The sequence below is a fragment of the Stegostoma tigrinum genome, chromosome 12, assembly GCF_030684315.1.
Source record: "Stegostoma tigrinum isolate sSteTig4 chromosome 12, sSteTig4.hap1, whole genome shotgun sequence".
Classification (NCBI taxonomy): Eukaryota; Metazoa; Chordata; class Chondrichthyes; order Orectolobiformes; family Stegostomatidae; genus Stegostoma; species Stegostoma tigrinum.
The window spans coordinates 48,288,452-48,308,784 of NC_081365.1; the positions used below are offsets into that span (position 1 = coordinate 48,288,452).

The 20,333-nt window shown below is 40.6% G+C and overlaps 1 long non-coding RNA gene across 2 annotated transcripts in view; it reads right to left on the reverse strand.

The window, feature by feature from the left end:
* LOC125456798 (uncharacterized) overlaps positions 1-16,116 on the reverse strand; it is a 110,935-nt gene extending 94,819 nt beyond the window's left edge. For both annotated transcript variants that reach the window (XR_007248515.2, XR_009446560.1), the window contains exon 1: positions 15,997-16,116. This is a non-coding gene — a long non-coding RNA (uncharacterized LOC125456798). The remainder of the gene's footprint in view (positions 1-15,996) is intronic.
* Between the last annotated feature and the right edge of the window lie 4,217 nt (positions 16,117-20,333).

The window sequence follows — 20,333 nt, forward strand, 5'->3', positions numbered from 1 at the left end:
GCGTTTTGCGTCCTAATAAGCTCACTGAGGGATGTTTGGCAATAACAAAGGTCTCGTGCACTATGATCTCCAAGTTTTATAGGCACGGGATGGGTCAGGGGCTGAACCATAGGAATTCTGGCTCCTCTTATGATAGGAATCTTTTTAGCACAACAAGGTAATTCCACAGAGGTGGGTACAGACAAAATTGTCACATCGGAATCATTTAGAAAGTTTACTCATCTCCCTTTAATTTCTATTTCTGCTATTGGGTGCTCCCAGGAGAAGAGGATGATCTGATCATAGCTTGTTTTGCTGCTCATCCATGGCACTCCTACTGGCCCCAATGGGAAGGGTTGTTGAGCGAAAAAGGGACACTCTATTTCTGGCCTATTCCGCAGGCCACTTCCCCACCAGCTGTGGCTGTCCCAGGCCCAATGGCCCTTCTGCCCACATCACCAGCAGGCATCCTGCTCTCTGTCTTTTCCCTGCCATCTCCAGTCATGATCACCATTATGGGGCTTTCATTGGTTACCTCTGTTACCTCCAGATCTAAACTACTGGACAAAGTAGCCTTTAAGTTCAGTTGATTTTTTTGTAAACAAGCCTTGCCTATCCATGTTGGTCAGAGACGTAATCATTTCATTCCATCCCTGCTGTTGCCAAGTCAGGTTAGCCAATTTAAAAGGCATGCACAGTACTAGGATCAAGGCAATATAAAAGAGTTTGTATGGCTAGGGGTCTGTGCTGCTTAAGTGCCACACCTGCCGAGGATTCCCAAGTATCCTTAAATCTAGCAATGAATTCTGTTAACAGCTCACCCTCTTCCTGGATACATCTGGTCACTTCCCCAAAATCACTGTACTGTCTGGCCCCATTAATGATAACCTCTTTGGCCCGTGTCTGGAGCCAGGTATCTCTACTCTGATTCTCCTGGCCCTGGTTGTTATTGTCAGTGCCCAATCACTGTTACAGCCCACAGGGACGGCAAACAAGTCCTCGACCACAGGCCAGGAAGTCCCATACGCAACTTATAGGCAGAGGATTATAAATCTGACATGTTTGGACCAGCCAATTGTTGAATGGAATAGGCTTTTTCAGAGGATTTGGGCCTTATTTATCATGCTTTGGACCTCTGAGGAAGTCCAAGGTCACAAAATGGCTGCTTGTCCGACTATTATTTTGGGATATTGTTCAACCGTGCTACTAACAGGTACCTCAGAGTCACTATCAGGAGTGTGATCCCGCCTTGTGATGGCCTTACTTCTCGTCTGGACCCGTTCTATGCCCGAAGCATTGAACGGGAGGCGAAGAGGCCTCTATTTCAGAAAGTTGGAGAGGTTGTGGGTCATCATAAGGAGACAGATAGTCCCTGAGGGCAACTGCCAACAGAATGTCATCCATAGCCTGACCTTTGTTTTCATCACTCTGTTCTAATTTTGGATATATTCCCATATCAGATTTCTCTAATTTTGGATATATTTACATATCAGATTTCTCTAATTTTGGATATATTCCTGTATCAGATTTCTCTAATTTTGGATATATTCCCGTGGCAGGGATACTGGCCTTATTACCTTTTCCAACTCATTACTTTAGTCTTTCCTGGGTCTTGGGTGGCTGATGACGTTTTGCCACCTCCAACCATTTGTTAAAGCACAAAATCATGTAATTTTCATCCCAACTGGGATCCCCGTTTCCCGCTTCCGTCTCACTTTTGCAAAATTGAATCTTTTTCAAGTTGAGTGTGCCTCCATAAGGCCAATCACTGTGAAACCACCCATACAACTCACTGTAAAAACGTAACAGAGAACCTGCTGTTTCCAGTTTCTAGCCAAATCTTACCGGCGGGTGATCCTGGAAAGTCCCCAGGCATCTTTCTTTGTTTATCAAATTTCTTGATCTTCTGTACGGTTTTCTTTTTCATCTTCATGGGGAACTCTTTCTCCTTGAGCTTCTTGGCTTCCTTTCCCATTCTGCTGCCCATTGTTGTACCAATTCTGACTTACCAAGGGATCAAACTCTGAATTCAAATGAACGTTAATACTCTATAGTTATGTATCTGAACTCTACATATTTCTATGTTCTAATTCATTCTTTCCCAACCCTTAGATCTCTTTATACCTTAGTTCTTGAAGTCTCCTGGACTCTTTCTTTCGTCTTAATAATTTATGTATATTAAACTTGAGAATTCCTCAACAAGTTTCTGTCTTCTACACATTGCTTTGCCTGTCCTGTCTTTCCGGCCTCCCTGAGATCGGACCAGGATTGCTTAATGTGGGTCACCGGCTGGAGAAACTTGAATCCTTCTCTCACTTTCCTTTTTATCAATTTGTTTGGATCCATATGTATGTATATATATTATATAAATAAATGGATCCTGCTGACTACACCAGATTATTGAAGTGACAAAGTTAGTTACAGACCAGAGGTTCAGAATTTGCAGCAAAGAGATTTTATTCGTGATATCACATAGGGAGTCAATGCTGACGAAAGCTCAGGCTCTGAAGATTCCAACAAGCATAAAAAAGAAGCAGTATTTATACTGCGGTACAAACAAGTTAAACAGACTGAAACTGTACTGTGTTCTAGCAAGGCAAGGTCGTTACTTAGGCAACCAGACATACATTAATTAAAGCAGGATGAGGTGAAGATAAGAATGTACAGATGCTGCGAACTCTAGCTTTTTGCTATCCACCTTACGTGACTTCTCAAACTAGAAAAAGCAGAGTGCAGTTACGGCAATATGCACTGTTTCACAAAGCTAAACTTTCTCTACTTTGTGCTCCTAATCACGTACTATTTATCTCATTACTACTCAACCTAATTTAAACAGTCTCGACATACAATGATTCCACAATATAAAAAGGAAGAGATGGCCAAAATGGAACAATAACTCCTTCAAGAGACTGGGGAAATAAAAATAGAGAACCAGTGGAAGAGGAGGTGAAAAGATACTTTGCATTAGCCTTCGTGGTTGAAGACACTAGTAGCATTTGAAATATATAAAGTAATCAAGGGGCAAAAGAAGAAATGAAATACATGCAATAACATAAGAGAAAATGTGTTGAGAAAGGTCCAGCTGAAGGCCAACAAGTCCCCTGGATCAAACAAAAACAAAGATTGCTGGAGAACCTCAGTAGGCCTGGCAGCATCAGAGCCTATGACAAAGGATATTAGAGTGGAGCATTTAAGAATACATCATACAATCAAGCAGAATTAGGATGGTGTTGCGAAGGAGCTATTATGCCTGATAAATTGATTAGAATTCATTGAGGAGGCAACAAGTAGGATAGGCACCAGGAGCCGTGATGGATTTAAATTTCCAAAAGGTGTTTGTAAAGGTACCACACCTTAAGCTATTGAATAAGGGAAGAGATTATGATTGGGGATAGTATATTAACATGCATGGAGCACTGCCTAATTAATAGAAAACAGAGAGATGGACAAAAAGAAGCATTTTCAAATGGCAGCCTGTAACTAGTGGACTGACACAGGGGTCAGTGCTAGGGTCACAATTATTCACAATATGTATTAATGACTTGGATGACAGAAATAAATACTTCACCACCTCCCCACAACTTAATCTGCAGCTCCCCCCGCCCCCACATCCAGTCCTGAAGAAGGGTAATACACGAAACGTTGACTGTTCATTTCCTCCAGGTGCTGCCTGGCCTGCTATGTTCTTCTGTTTGCCTCCTTGGAATACAGTGTCTGCTGTTTTTCTTTTGTCTCTATTAAAATAGGAAAGTCTTGCTAAAACTATAGCAGGCATAAATTAGAAAATACTTAGGATACTGCAAACAGGTTGATGCCCATTCTGAAGGAATAATAAGCTGACAATGGAAACAGTCAAGACAAAGTTCATTTAATCCTGGAATGGAGGGAATATTTTGTGAGGAGGGTTGAATAGGTTGGCTTGCACTCTTTGGAGTTTAGAAGAATGACAGGTGACTTTATTGAAATATTCAGGATTTTGAGGTGGCTTGACAGGGTAAGTGCAGAAAGGTTATTTTCCTTTGTGAAGAGTCTAGGACCAAAGGAGACAATGTCAGATTTAGGGGACCTCAATTCGGACAGAGATGAGGCAGATTTTTTTCTCTCAGAGGACAGTGAATCTGTGAAATTCTGTACTACTGAGGGCTGTAGAAGGTTGCTCATTAAATATATTTAAGGCTGAGACAGGCAGATTTTAAGGGAAAGAAGAATTATGAGATCAAGGCTTGAAAAAGGAGCTAAACATTATCAAACCAGCCATCACCTGATTGAATGGGACAGCAGACTCAATGGATGTTAAGTTCTTATAAGGATGCACCTATTGCCTCCAGGAATCAGAAAGGCAGCTTGAGAGGAGGAGGAAGAACATAATGTGGAAGAATTAACGCATCCTGCACCACTATTCTAATGGAATAGTTGTCGGAAAGTGTGTCAGAAGACTTAAATTTCAATTAAACTACTTCCAGTACCAGTATGGGCCCACTATTCCCCAAAATTCTTTTGTGTTTGTCTCACAGGTGTGCATGCATTATTGTATGATTATTGTCCTATGGCTATCTCTTTTAATTTCCTTGTGTCCTGATACTTCCTAATGTTTCTGGCGTGATTTCAACACTATTTAATTCAAGTTCCTGTTTGTGAGCCATTCCAATTCTCTCAGGTTTTACTGACCGCTGCAGGGCTTCTCAACCTACAAGCAGGCAAACTAAAGAGCAGGAATAGCCAATTTGGCTCCATGAAACTGTTCCAGCATTTAATAAAATCATAGCGGATCAGATAGTAGTCACAAATCCACATTCTCACTGACTATTGATAATCTTTTGCACTTTTGGATTGCAAGGATCTATCCATCTCAGCTTTGAACATAATCAAAGACTCTGCTTCCATGGTCTTTTCAGGAAGAGAGTTTCAAACACCTTTGAACTGGTAGTGAGTGAAACCAGCTGGATCTTGTTGACTATGAGATCCTTGATTGGGGTTGTTAACCTGGGCCAATCAGGAAAGGTCTGGCTGACCAATATCACTAGCGGATCAGAGTCTCCTTGGTGGAGCACTGACTCTGAGCTGGCTGGTGAACTGTTCTTCTTTACACTGGCTAATTACAGCCAGTGTTCTGTTATTTTTGGAATGAAAGCAAAGATGATGTGTTAGTATGGCTTGCTCTTTGCACCATAGTCCTAAGTATTTACACTTTACTTTTGCAAGTGTTTTCACCTAGACTGAGCCTCCATGAGTCAGCTGTGCCTTTGTGAGTAGACTGTTTCCTTGAGTAGGTTAGGCCTCTGTATGGACCAGACATCCAATGGGTAGGCCTTATTCTCGAATGTAGGCCTAGCCTCTGGAATCATGTTGTGTTTCTACAGGTGGCCCAGGCCTCCAGGATGGACTGAGTACCTGTATGTTGGGTGTGGACTCTGGTCCTTTATGTCAGGATTGTTTCATATGTACTGTTTTGTGTGTCCCTGGGTCTAGCAGACATTTTTTAAAATATAATATAAGCTGCCTGATGTGCAGGTTGCCCTGAAAACTGTCATCCCAAAAAGGCATGTCCTAGAGGTGGATAGAAGGCAAGTTTGTGTTGGGCTATGAGCTGGAAAGTATGCAGGGGTGGGCTGAGAGCTGGAAGGTGCTTGCATGCAGGCTGTCCTAGAGGTGGTCAGAAGGTGAGTAGGGGAGGGCTGATTGCTGGTTTTCCAGGGGTGTCATGGTTGCATGTTTTGTTATGTTTGTGTGGATTTATCTTGTATGCACTTTTGTCTGAAGTTTTTTCTTGTGGTGAGTTACAATGGGATTTGGGAATCTGTTACTGTCTTTGTTCCCCTGTAAATTGTTGACTGATTTGTTAACTGATTGCATAGTGGGATTTGGGTTTTGTTTGACCATCTCCATTTCCCTGTCAATTTGTTGTTACTTTTTTTAAAAAAAAAACATGTAACCAGGAGTTTGGGATCTTTTCTGTTCGGGGGACTGACTCTGAACTGACTGGCTGTAGCCAGTGTACTGTGCACAAGTAAATAAAGGGTGACTTGGTGACCGGATAGCAGCCTCTCTGCAGTTATAACACATCTTCTATCAGGGTGGATTAAAGGAAAAAGTGTGCCTCATCTCTATTTTAAGCAGGAGACTGGAGAATACAGTCTTTTTAAAAAAAAAACACCAATGAGACAAAATATCTGTTTTTCATCTAATCCTGTCAAGATCACTCAGGACCTTGCACTTTTAAAATATATTTGCTCAAGTGTAAGAGTGTCACTGGCCAGGCCAACACTTGTTGCCCAGACAAGTTGAAAAACCTCAAGCCTGTCAGATGCTTACAAAGGCTATGGCTCCTTGTCCCCTGGGTGCCTCTACATGTCTCACACGCAGTCCTGCTTGCCTGTAAACCAGACAACCTAATCCAAGGAGATATGGCTGCAGGCTGCATCCTGCTTTAAGGATAATTCTTTCCCCCCCCCCCCCCCCCTTAACAATGCATTGCAATGTCTATAGTTCAGCCTTCAGCTCATAAACCACTCACCAAAGCTTCTGAAATTTCAAACACTGAATGCATTTGTCTTGGAACAAACTGGTATCCAGCCTTTACAAATAAGAGATGTAGTTCTGTATTCAACAACATTGGATCACACTCATTTGCAATGTTTTGCATTTGAGAATGTTCAATCTGTGTTTCAAAGAATTAATTCAGTCATCACTCAACATCTAGTAGTGATCTATTGAAATAAATAACAATGAAATGAAACCACTGACTGCACCAAGTACAACAATTGGAAACATTTTCATAACAGTTTCCTTTAAAACGCTCAGTGTTCAACAGAACTCACTGGAAATTGACTGAAAAGAAAATAAGCTAGAACAAGTACTTGATCAGCCTTGAAGCAATCCAAAGAAGGAAATACTCAGATTAGGTTTTTGTCTATGTCCCATGTGCAAGATGTGATAATTTAACAAGAAGAGCAAGAGTTCTGACAAATTCTTTTTGCCAGTGTGACTGTTTAACATACACAAATCACTACAGTGATCATTATAGTTTAATTAGTGTTAGTTATACTGGTTGTTCTAATTACTGTAATTAGTTATAATAATGCAAAATAGCTTTTATTATTGTTATTTATTATTATAGATCACCCCTTTCCACACTCTCTATTCCATCCTCAGCAGGTGCCCATCCCCTGCTCCTCCCCTACTCTCAAATCCCTCTATCCAATCCTACACCATTTGCTTTCCAGCTGATTGTACTCCACATTCCTCTCCTCCCCTGTCAATTCTACACTATTCCTGCCTCCCCACCTTGCATTTTCCAGATGCCCGCACACTCCACTTTGTTTGCAGGCACTCCCACTGCACCTCTCCTTTCTTAAACCACACTTTCTCCCATACAACTCTCCTGCCCATAAAACCCCATCCTCCTCTATCTACCCCTACAATTTCCCATTCCAAATCCCTCGACCTAGTACCATCTCTCTCTATCTCACATCTATATATGCCCATTGATTCTCTACTCCCAGCTGATATTCCACACCCTCCACTCCACCTCCCATCAATCATTCTGCCCACAGCTTTCTGCTCATGTCCGGCCACCGTCAGAACCAAAGGTTGCACTCATTACATTATAATTGCAATGTTAATCTGAGTAGGAATCGGGCAGTGAGGCAAGTGATTTTGGGATGCAAAAGGGCAGGAGTAGGGGGCTAGAGACAGACAGAGAGCACACAAGAGAGACTGTCAGTGTACAAAGGAAAGAGAAATTGCCTCTTGTGGAGATTTCATGGGGCTAGCACTAACTTGTATTTTTGGAAGACTTGATGTGAAGTAGGTGACCTCAAGGAAGTGATTTTGGGAGGGTGGGTGGGATGGCAGTCAGTATCAGGTCTGATTGGGGTAGGGGAGCATGTGTGAGCCTTTGAGAGAGGGGGACTCATGAGCCTGGGGGAGGTTTGGGTATGAGCTCATAAGGCTAGGGTTGGGGCTATGGTATGACTCCTCCAGCCAGAGCGGGACGTGAGCCCTGGGAGCGGAGGCTGTAAGCCTCACGGGGAAGGACTTGAGCCCTGCAGTCTAGGTACAGGGTGGAGTTGTGAGCATGAGCCTCAGAGGGACACAGCCTGGATTTTGGATTAGAACATGCTGTGGGCTCTGGTGGTTCAGCCTGGCAGCCGGCTGAGCTCCTCATAGTTGCTGATGGAAGCTGTAGGTGGCAAATTTGATGTGGGTCCTATTTGTCGTCCTGGCTCACATTGTTTCCCTAGCTCCAGGATCTTAGCAGTAGGTAATCTAGAAAAATCGCTGAGTAGACAGGGATTGTTAGGAAGAAAATTCTAGGTTTGGACCCAGCAACAGTGAAGGAATGATAATTAAGTTCCAAGTTAGGAGGCCTGGGGAGGCATTTACATCTCGTGGTGTTACCATGCATCTTGTGTTTCTAGATGATACAGGATGCTGGTTTAGAAAGTCTCATGGAGACATACCTTTGGAATTAAATTTAATGTGCTCTTATTTCAACGTTGCTGCATTTAGGTTGTTAACTATTTATCTATAGCCTCACTATTGGTTCGTTGGTAAAACTGACAGATTCTTCAGGTGGGTCTATGGATGCTAAGCATTGTGTCACTGGCTAGTACTCTGTTTTCCTCAGTCTATGATAGGTAAAAATTTGGGTGTTGACACTCAATGGGCAATCCATTTTTCCAAAGTGTTCCAATGTTTGGTTGTCAAAATTCCTTATTATTTTTGTTACAGATGTTACCAGGAAGTGGGTCTTCAATCATCCTCATTGAATAATGAGATTCAGTTTTATAGTTTAGTTCCAGGAATACTTGTGATTGAGAAATCACATGCTCACCCCTATCCCCACCCCCAAAACAGGCAGATTTGAAGGGCTCACTGTGAAGTATTACTGCAGATGATGAATTTTAATTCCTAGTCATTATATCTGTGACAGCTGCTTCTGGGTGTGGTAGTCAGTCCCAACAATTCAATACTCTTTTGTAATTTCTGTGGGCTTAACAACTGACAGATCAGTTGGCTTTGCAGCCATTTTCGAATGTGCCTGCTCATTGATAGCAGTTCTTCTTTTCAACATCAAAGTGCAAGGCTATTACGACAGGTAGAGAGATTTCAAAGTTTAATAGCACATATGTTATGTAATCATGACACTATTAATTTTATGGAGCAGAAAATGATGTCAAATTTCTGATTGGCAATATTCTGTTTGGAATTGCATATTAGGAATGTTAATCTTAACATCTATCCATAGTGTTTTCTTTGCAATAAATGACGGTAATGACTAATTTATAATTACGATTTCAAAAAGGCTACTCTTGGAACTTTATTGCATGCAACATTATCAAATCAATCTTCTATGTATTTCTATGCTATTATTTTGCTGTGGGCAGTTAATGAAATAATATTTGGGCTTGATATTTTAGCTCTTTCTAAATATTTTCCAGGACAATACTAACATCTAGTTTCAATTCAAGACAGCCAGTAATTATAAGACGTGCCATTTCTTACATTTAAATCTGATTTCCTCTCATGATACCCCTTTTCAAGTTTTTAGCCTTCTGCCCCCAATTGAATACAATAATGGAAATGAAAGAGTTAAACTATGAGCTAACCTGAAGCTCCACCTTTGACATAACACAGCCAGTGGGTGGAGCATTGGGCAGTTTGGAGGTAGTTTGCGCAGAGCAGTCTGGCATAGTTTTGTGATAGAAGCATCTGAATACTATGTACCTACTAAAAGTTAATGTAAGCTGTATATAATTACGGTGATGGAATAAACCACATCCTGTTATTTAGGACAGGAGCTTCATTGAATCCTTACAACATGGAAGCAAGCTATTGGCCCATCAAGTCCACACCTACCCTACAAAGGGCATACCACCCAGACCCAACCCACATCCTATCCTGTAACCGTGCATTTCTCCATGACTAATCTAGCTAGCCTACACATCTCTGGACACTATAGGCAATTTAGCTAATCCACTCTAACCTGCACGCCCTTGGACTGTGGGAGGAAACTTGAGCAGTACAGAGGAAACCTATGCAGACACAGGGAGAACATGCAAACTCACAGAGTCAGTCACTCAAAGGTAGAATCCAACCCAGGTCCCTGGTCCTCTGAAGCAGTAGTACTAACCACTGAGCCACCCTTTGCCTGATAATATTTGTGGTCTGTTCTCCAACACAGATTAGGGAACAGCCTCTGAGATTAGCATTGGAAGGTGAATGAGTGGCAGTACTAGCCGTCAGTGGTTGGTACGAAGGAATCAAATAGTGGCAACAATGGCTTTCTCCTCATAGTTATAACACAATCATTTCATTCCATTCAGTCAGGAGAATTTATTCTTGGCTCTGGATTTCTTAAAGCATGCCTCAGTGCTGCTCCATATGCGCTGGAAGGATCTGAGCTTGGAACAGATGGATATTTCCTACTGCAGTTTTCCTTTGTGTTCCAATGAAATGATCTGTTACTATGAAACATTCCATTTAACAAACTGAATATTAAGCCACAAATCAAATAATAAAGGATGACAGAGATCAACCATTACCAAAGTCTGGGATTTAACTTGGGCTGACTGATTAAGTCTCCATTCCCCATGTCCCAGTCAAAACCTTACTTCATATTTTCTTGGTTGATGATACAGTTAATTAACAAATTCACTAATAGCAGTGATATAACGCAAGAAGCAATCAGTAAAACAGAATTTATTATTGCTGCATGCTAAGTCCTAATTTTTCATATTTAAAAAGTCCTTTCTTCTTGTTGTTGCCATAGATGCAATAAATTCTCAGCACATTTCACCTGATGATATGCAAATACATCATGCATCATGAAATGTGAAGATGCCATGGGTAACAACAATTTGGCAGATGCCCTAGTTTTATGCTGTGACTATCCCATGTGAAATCAAGAGCAAGGAAAATATATTTAAATTCCTTTCACTTATCATGTGGCTGAATCTGCATAACTATATTCATCTTTGCTTGGGTTGAGGGTTAATTGGTGTTAGAGTTATGAATAATGGTTTCAGATCATAGCTTCTGTCACTTAAGAATAAAACTAAAAGAAATTAGACATGAAGAATCATAGAACCTGTACAGTGTGTAAAGAGGCCATTCAGCCCATTGAGTCTGCACTGACTTTCCAAAGAGCATCCCACCTAAACCCAGATCCCTTCCCCAGCCCTGTAACCATACCTTTACCATGGCTAATCTACTTAACGTGCATACTCCTGGAATCTATGGTCAATTTAGCAGGCTAATCCACCTGCACATCTTTAGAATATGGGATGAAACCGAAGCATCTGTTGAAACCCAGGAAGACTTGGGAAGACTGTGCAAACTCCACACAGTCATCCAAACTAATCTCCCTGATGCAGTGAGGCAGCAGTGCTAACCACTAAGCCACTGCTGCCTAGACATTAATTTTAAATTAATTTTTCATGATGAGGTCATCAACCAGTTAAGACAACATTGCTGTGGGTTTGGAGTCACAATGTAGCCCAAATCAAGTAAGGATGGCAATTTCCTTGCCTAAAGGACCTTAGTGAACCAGATGGGCTTTTCCTGACAATCAACAATGGGTCCATGGTCATCAGCAGACATTAATTCGTACATGGTCCCCAGATAATTATCTGGGTCTCTGGATTAATAATCCAGTGATAATGCCACAAGGCCATTACCTCCTCTAGGCTAGAGAACATTGTGCAAAGGATACTTTATTTCAAGTAGTAAGTTGTCCCTTACTACTACGTCTGGGATGTTCTCCCACAGAGACTGATTATGCAAAAATGAATAATTCATGGTTGAAAGCACATGAATTCTTGAAATCATGAAGTTTTCATTTGCTAAATATCAAGAGGAGATTTTTCACACTGCAATAAACAATTTAGCAAGTATAGGTAACTGATAAGCTAGCGACGAGAAGTCAGAACCTTGGAATAGTGGGAATAAACAAGTTGTTAGTTGGATATTGGGAATATATGGAATGCTGAAACTTTCTGAGTAAGTTTATGATGGCTATTACCATCTCACTGATGTCCATGGTCTCATAACATGGAGCCCATGATATACAGCAGAAGTAGAACGTTTGCGCTATTATTATCTGACATGGCAGATCATCAGATTTAAACCTTTAGAGTTCATAGGTCATTTATGTGCCATCTGAAACATGGTAACTCCATACAAATGCTACATTCTGGTTTATAACATGTGCCTGCTCTCAATAACCCGAGTAATTTAGAGGGACTATCCAGTACATTAAAAAATGGTAGTTTGTATGTGATTTTGTTGATTGATACTTGGGTTTTTTTTAGAAGGACAAGACAAATAAAATCACCAAAGGCAATATCAGGTAATCTGAAAAGAAACTTGTTAGGGATTTAGGTTGGGTATTCAACCGTAGATTTGAGTACCCTTCTGGAGAACAGAGTCAAAAATAGGAAAGTTTACTGTTTAGCATACAAGTTGAATAATCTTAGCTCTGGAGAGCAGTATTACAAATGATATGAGGCATAGACACCAAGGTTAAAACTTCACTCGTTGCATTCTGATGTGTAGAATCGACAGCACAACAGAGACTTGCCTGACCCTGACCCTGCCACATTTGAACCTTTATCTTCTCTAAATGACATGACACTGTTTCAAAATGCAGCTAATCATTCCCGACAACCTATTATGTGCTGCTGGCTGTGCTGGTCAGTAGCTGAACAACAGTTAGCAGGTGGCTGGTGTTCAATTGTGGCTTGCACCGATGGTTAGAGTTAATTGTGGGAACATGCCTGTTTCTTCTGGCTTCACATGCATTTAAAAATGAAATTAAATACACCCTTGTTGGTGCTCATACCTAGAATGGCTGAACAGTGTGGGCCCAATGCCAGCCCTTTTCAGGGTGGCTCAATTTCCCAATGGGCCCTAAAACAGATATTAGACTTCCATTAGTACACACAAAGGTCCTAAGATATTTGCGAAACAACCTGTTCAATGATGTTCCTATACAGCTGTGGAGTAGGTAGGACTTGAAGATATTAAAATGTGAGGCTGGATGAACACAGCAGGGCCAGCAGCATCTCAGGAGCGCAAAAGCTGCTGCTGGGCCTGCTGTGTTCATCCAGCCTCATATTTTATTATCTTGGATTCTCCAGCATCTGCAGTTCCCATTATCACAGGTAGGACTTGAACTCAGGTCTCCCAGTTCAAAGGTAGGGACACTCCACTGGAACACAAAAACCCTACAGAGTGTCATAAGAGCAAGGTGTTATTAGCATCACCCTTTAACCATCTGAGTAACCAGCCTTGGGGCGAAGGTCCCAGAGCTTGGTTTAGGTGGTTGACCCAATGCCAGAACAGTTCTTAGACGAGCTACAAAGGCAGTCTACTCTTGATTATTGGCAAAGTAATTAGAGGAGTTATGTCATTTGTATTAGGTGGCACTCACACAACAATTACCTGCTCGTTGATGGTCATCAGCGCGTAGCATATACAAGTTCCTCTGTAGCAACTCACGTAGATTATTTTGAAAGCATCTTCCAAACTAATCTCCTCTACTGCCAACAAGAGTTAGCTACAGAGATAGTGGATGTATTGGTTGTTTCTAAAATGCTTTGGATTCTTGGAGTACCAGAAGACTGAAAAACTGTCAACACAACACCCCTTTTAAAAATGGAGGTAGACAAGAAGTGGATAACTATATGCCTATTAGCCAAACACACATTGTCAGAAAATTATTAAGTAAGTAATAGCAGACCATTTGGAAAATCATAATCTAATCAACAGAGTCACCATGGCTTCATGAATGGGAAATCAAGCATGATTAATTTATTTGAGTTTTTGAGAAAGTCTCAATAAAAATGGATAAAGGAGAACCAGTAGATGTGTTGTATTTGAACTCTCAGAAAGCATTCAACATGGTACCGCCATAAAAAGTAAATCATAAGATCAGCCAGCAGCACATAATAGGTTGTCGGGAATGAGTAGCTGCATGTTGAAACAGTGTCATGTCATTTAGAGAAGATAAAGGTTCAAATGTGGCAGGGTCAGGTTCAGGCAAGTCTCTATTGTGTTGTCGATTCTAGACATCAGTGTTGGAGGTAGTATTTTGGTATGGATAGAGAATTACCTTGTAGGAAATAAATGAATGCGGATAGGGGTCCTTTCTTTTGATTTGGAGAACCGTGACTAGTGGGGTTCCACAGGATTAGTGTTGGGACCACAACGGTTTACAATATATGAATGACTTGGAGGAAGGAGTGAATGTAATGTGTCAAAAATTGCAGATGTCACAAAAATAAGTGGAAAGGCAGATTGTGAAAGGGATTTGAACAGTTTACAGAGAGCTACAGATAATTAGGTAAGTGGGCAAAATTTGACAAATGAATTATAATGTGAGAAAACTTGAAATTGTTCATTTTGAAAGGGAGAACAGAGTATCATTTAAAAGGAGAAAAAATACAGAAAGCTGCAACACAAAGGAACTTGGGGGTACTTCTGCATAAAACACAGAAAGTGAGCACAGCAGGTAATCAGGAAGGCGTGTGGAATGTTGGCTGTAATTTCAATGGGATCAGAATATAAGAGTAGGGAAGTCTTACTGCAATTTTACAAGGTGCTGGTGATGTCACATCTGGAGTACTGTGAGCAGTTTTGGTCACCTTATTTAAGAAAAAAATATTATTTCTTTGGAAGCAGTTAAGAAAATGTTCATTGGGATGATCCTTAGTATGGGGGATTATCTTATGAGCAAAGACTAAATAGCTTGGTACTCTACTCGATAAAGATTAGAGGAATGAGATGTGATCTCATTGAAACACACAGGATTCTTAAGGGGTTTGACATGATAACTGTTCAGAGGATGCTACCCCTCATAAGATAATCTAGGACCAGAGGAGACAGCCTCCAAATTACAGGGCACCAGTTTAAGCCTTGAATGAGGAGGAATTTTTTCCCACAAAGAGTTGTGGGGTAAAAGTGTGTGTGTGTATTTATGGCTGGGATAGATAGATTCTTGATCAGTAGGGGAATCAAGTGTTATGGGAAAAAGGCATGGAAGTGAACGTGATGACTGTTGGATTAGCCTGATCCGACTAAATGGTAGTGCAGACTCAAGGGGCCAAATGGCCTATACTGTTCCTATTTCTTATAGCCTTATGGTTTCAAAGGAAAAGAGCAGCAAATTCATGGGAACACCACCACCTGGGAGTCCTTTCAAATTCACACACAATTCTGATGTGGAGTGTATCATCACCCATTGTATTGCCTTCCTAACAAGAGTATAGATGTATTACCACAGATTTCAGTGGTTCAAGAGGCAGTTCACCACTATCTTGTCAAGGGCAACAAGGATGGGCATTAAATGCTAGCCTAGCCAGTGATTGCAATATTTTGTGAAAGAATACAAGTAAAGCTTGTCTCGCCATTCGGGGCAACCTCCCTTATGCATTCACAAGGCACTCCCTTGGTATAGTGATAATGAGAACTTGTTTTGATGTGCCAATCATGTGGCCTTTGATTCAGATGATTTTTGCCTCTGGACACTCAGTTCAAGCAGGCAGCTTGCTACATGTATGATAATGAGGACCAAGCATTAAAATGATTTTTCTTGTCACTTCCTGATTGGGAACACTGAGCCAACAACTGGTGTCAACACTTCCTCCTCAAAAGCTCATAAACGTTTTCGAGATGTGGGCCATCAGTATATTGGAGCAAAATTTCCTATCTGCTGCTTAACAGGAAAGTCTAAATGTTTGTCTGAAAAATGTATTGCATATTACGCACACATTAAATCATTCTCCTTTATAGTCATACAGAGTTTATACAGGAAAATACTATTGATGGTGCCTGTCATTGAAATTAATGGCATGGAAGCAGCTGAGAGTTTTTTTGAATTAATCCCAACATTGTGATATTTCGTTTAAAAAAAAAACTTGTCATTAATATGCAGAATAAAACTAAGTTAAATATCCCAGCAAACTTGTTTGTTGTCTGTTAAGTATATTAGAAGAATAAATTAAGAATTCCCACCTGAAATGAATTGATGAATTTATGTTGATCGCTGCAATCAAACTCCATCGGAAAGTGAACAGCCCTCCAGCATTTGGCACTTGATCAACTGTTCTCCTGGAAACAATGGCTCTGGAGAAATTCTCCCACAGGCTGTGGTTGTATCGAGAGCTGTCTTTGAATAAACAAAGGGCATTTCTAATGTGCAACTACTGTATGATGATATGCCCTAAATTATACTGCAGGCAATTTGAAAGGATTAGCAAATTCTATGAAAATTTACACATTTTAGTTTGACAATGAGGTAACATTACCAAAATCATTCACTATTTTGATTTGTCTCTGCAGATTTTAAATGCATATCCATGTAAAAACAGTTACAGTATTATTTTATGTATTTATGCTTTTTCCATTTAATTATTATATATGAACATTTTAATTTTTATAAAAGAATAATGTCTGAGTTCCATCTCCATCAAATAGCAGGAAATATATACTTTGGACATAATGGCAAATATTCCAAGTGTGAACTTCTCATTTACAATTTTATATGTCAGGAGTGCAAATCAATAAATCATGCACAAGCAGCTTGTGACTTCTCAGTCAGTGGATTTCTTGATATATGTCCTTGGTTGTCAACATGAGCAATCAGAAAATACACCTCAATAGCCTGTAACTAACATTTCAAGAAGTAGATAAGCTGTGAAGTGTCTGACTAAGATCTACTAGTTAATTGTTTTCATCACTGTTTTATTGGTGGCAGCTGTAAATTTGTTCACTGGCTAAGTTGAATGAGTTGTTCTCAACTATGGTAGCTGTGAGTGTGCAAATTTGTGTCAGCAAATATGGGTTAGAAAATAATCCTGATTCTTCCTTGGGCACAGTTGAGAACACTTTTTCAGTTCTCAATTACAGGTGTTCTCAATACTTCTCAACAGGTTGATTAGAAAAAATAAGTTCAAGAACAAAAAGAAATAAAGAATTGTGAGCCCAAAGTCCACTGGAAAGAGTAAATAGGCAAACCAGGACACTAACAACATCAATAAGGACACCACCATGCCATTACTAGATCTGTTCCTCACAAACTACTTCAATGACGGCCAATACAGACAAATCAACAGAATACCAATGGGATCCTCAATGTCAGAACTGATTGCAGAAGCAGTAATGCAAAATTAAAATGGACAGTGCTCCCCACTATACAACCCAGACTGTGGGTCTAATATGTAGATGACACCTTTGTGATTATCAAATGCAAAAAATGAGGAGAAACCCACAGACACATAAAAACACATCCTTACTGGGATAAAATACATGAAAGAAGAAAAGAACAACAACTGACTACACTTCCTAGACATAATGGTAGAATGCAAAAACAATGGGGTTCTTCAGACTAGAATAGACAGAAGGACCACACATATGGACCAGATACTCAGTTACACTAGCAAACATCCCGACGTTCACAAATGGAACTGCATCAGGATGCTATTTAAATGAGCCACAACACATTGCAGCAATCTAGAACTACACAAAACAGAAAGGAGCACCTACATGGAGTCTTCAAAAGCAATGGATACCTGAAAAGCACAATTCGCCGTTACCTCCGCGACAGACCACAACAGGGACGACACAACACGACCAGACTCACTAATCATCCTACCATACATCAAGGACATGTCAGAGATGACCACAAGACTACTCAGACCCCTAGGTTTTAGAGTAGCCCACAAACTGACAACCACTCTACGACAGCTACTGATGAACGTAAAGGATCTCATACCCAAAACCAGCAGATCTGAGGTCACATGCAAAATACCATGCAAGGACTGTGAGTAACTCTACACAGGCCAAACCGGAAGAATATTTACAATGCAGATACATGAACACCAACTAGCCACCAAATGACCAATTCTCACTTGTTTCTCAGTGGTTTAAACTGAGGCATATAAATAAGAAGTGGGACAGAACACTGACACTTCACTGGAGACATACTGAAGATGTTACCTAGCAAGGTGATGAAATGTTCACAACCAAACCCATTGGCTTGGCAAGCGTGTCTACAACCTCATCTATTGGAAAGACTTATGTTGTATAATGTAGTAGCTCTACAAGGATTACTTATTCTCTTACATTGGCACATCTGATCTACTGGTGTCACATAAAGAATGAGCGGAGACAACAAGCTCCACTCTGATTTTTGGACTGAGCAGATATGTTGGTAGCAGCTCCATAGTTGACGTAATTATGCTTGACTGAATTAAGTTGTAATTATTGTTGTTATGCAACAAAATTGCAAAAAAAAAGCCTTTTCTAAACCTCTACTGCTAATCACGAGATAGGCTCAAAATAAAGCAAAAAGTACAATAGCTGGCAATAACCAACCTCAACCCTTACCAACTACTACATTACAGTGTGGCAATACAACAAGGTATCGGAAAGCACATTTAGGAAAATATCACAAGTTATACACAAAATCTAAGTTGACAGTTCAATACGATCGTGAGTGCATGCTGCACTGTCAGGATTGTCTTTTAGATTACTTGTAATATTGAGATTATATGGGTTCTCTCAGTTGAATAGATAATTATTGAATGACAACCTTGAAGAGCTAGACAGCTGTGATGATCTGGTAAACATTTATCACCCAGTCAATATCACTATAAACGCAAAAACAGAAATAGCTGGAAAAGCTCAACAGATCTGGCAGCATCTTTGGGGAGAAATCAAGTTAATGTTTTGGGTCCTGACCTCAGACCTGCCTCCATCACCAAGTGAGACAAGTTCTATACTTCTACCACCTCAGGGTCAAAAATTCTTTACTCAAATCACCTTATTTTGAACATATGCTTTCTGATCTTAGACATTTCTGCCACGGGGAAAAGATTATCATGATCTATGCTGTCTAGCCCTGTCATAGTTCTGTATATCTCAATCAGCTCTCACCTTAGACTCCATTTCTCCATGTAAAACAAGCCCAGCCTATCCAGTCTGTCTTGATAATTGAGACGTTGCGTTCCAGGCAACATCTTGATGAACCTCCTCTGCACCTTCTCCAGTGTAATCACATGTTTCTGATAGCATGGTAATCAGAACTATACACAGTTTTCCATGTGTGGCCTTATTAATGTTTTACAAAGTTGTAACAAGACTCTCTTGCTACAATGTTCAACACACCGGCTAATGAAAGCCAGCATCCCATATGACTTCACCATCCTGTCTACCTGAGCTGACATCTTCAGGGATTTATGGACTTGTACACCATGTTCCCTTTGTTCTTCAGTACTCTATAAGATCTAAGGCCAGAAGATGTAGGAGAAGAATTATGTCATTTAGCCCATCAAGTATTGGCCTCCACAGCTTTCGGTGGCAATGAGTTCCATAGACTCACCACCCTCTGGCTGAAGAAATTCCTCCTCAACATAGATCTAAAGGGTCGCCTCTTCAGTTTGAGGCTGCACCCTCAGATCTTAGTGTCTCCTACTAGTGGAAAACTTCTTCAGGTCCTCTCTATCCAGGCCTCTTGACATTCAGTAAATTACAATCAGATCTCCTTTCTAAACTCCATTGATTACAGACCTGGAATCCTCAAATCTCCTTATATGACAAGCCATTCATCTCCACGATTATTCTTGTAAACTTTCTCTGGACCCTCTCCAACACTCACATATCCTTCCTTAGATATAGAGTCCAAAATTTTTCACAATATTATAAATGCAGTCTGGCCAAAGCCTCACACAGACTCGGCAGTGCATCTCTGCTCTTGCTTTCTAGCGCTCTTGAAATTAACACTCACTTTGCATTTGGCTTCATAACTGTCATTTGAACTGCATATAACATTAAGAAGATCCTGAATTAGGACTCCTAAATCCCTTTGAGCTTCAGATTTCCAAAGACTTTTCCCATTTAGAAAATAATCAACTCCTTTATTCTTTTCAACCGAAGTGTATAACCTCACACTTTTCCAAATTGTATTCTATCTGCCATATCTTTGCCCAATCTCCTATGTCACCCCAGGCCTCCCTGCTGCCTCAACACTACCTGTCCCTCCACCTATCTTTATATCATTTGCATACTGAGAAACAATGCCCTCGGTATCTTTGTCTACATCATTAATATATAACATGATTATTTGTGGTCCCAACACTACCCCTTGCAGCACTCTGCTAGTCACCACTGCCACCTTGAAAAAAACCCCTTTACCCCCACTCTCTTCCAGTCAGCCGATTTTCTATACATGGCAGTATCTTACCCCTAACACCATGGGCGCTTATCCTATTCAGCAGCCTCCTGTGTGGCACCTTGTCATAGGCCTTCTGGAAATCAAAATAGATCACATGCACTGGATCTACTTTGTTTAA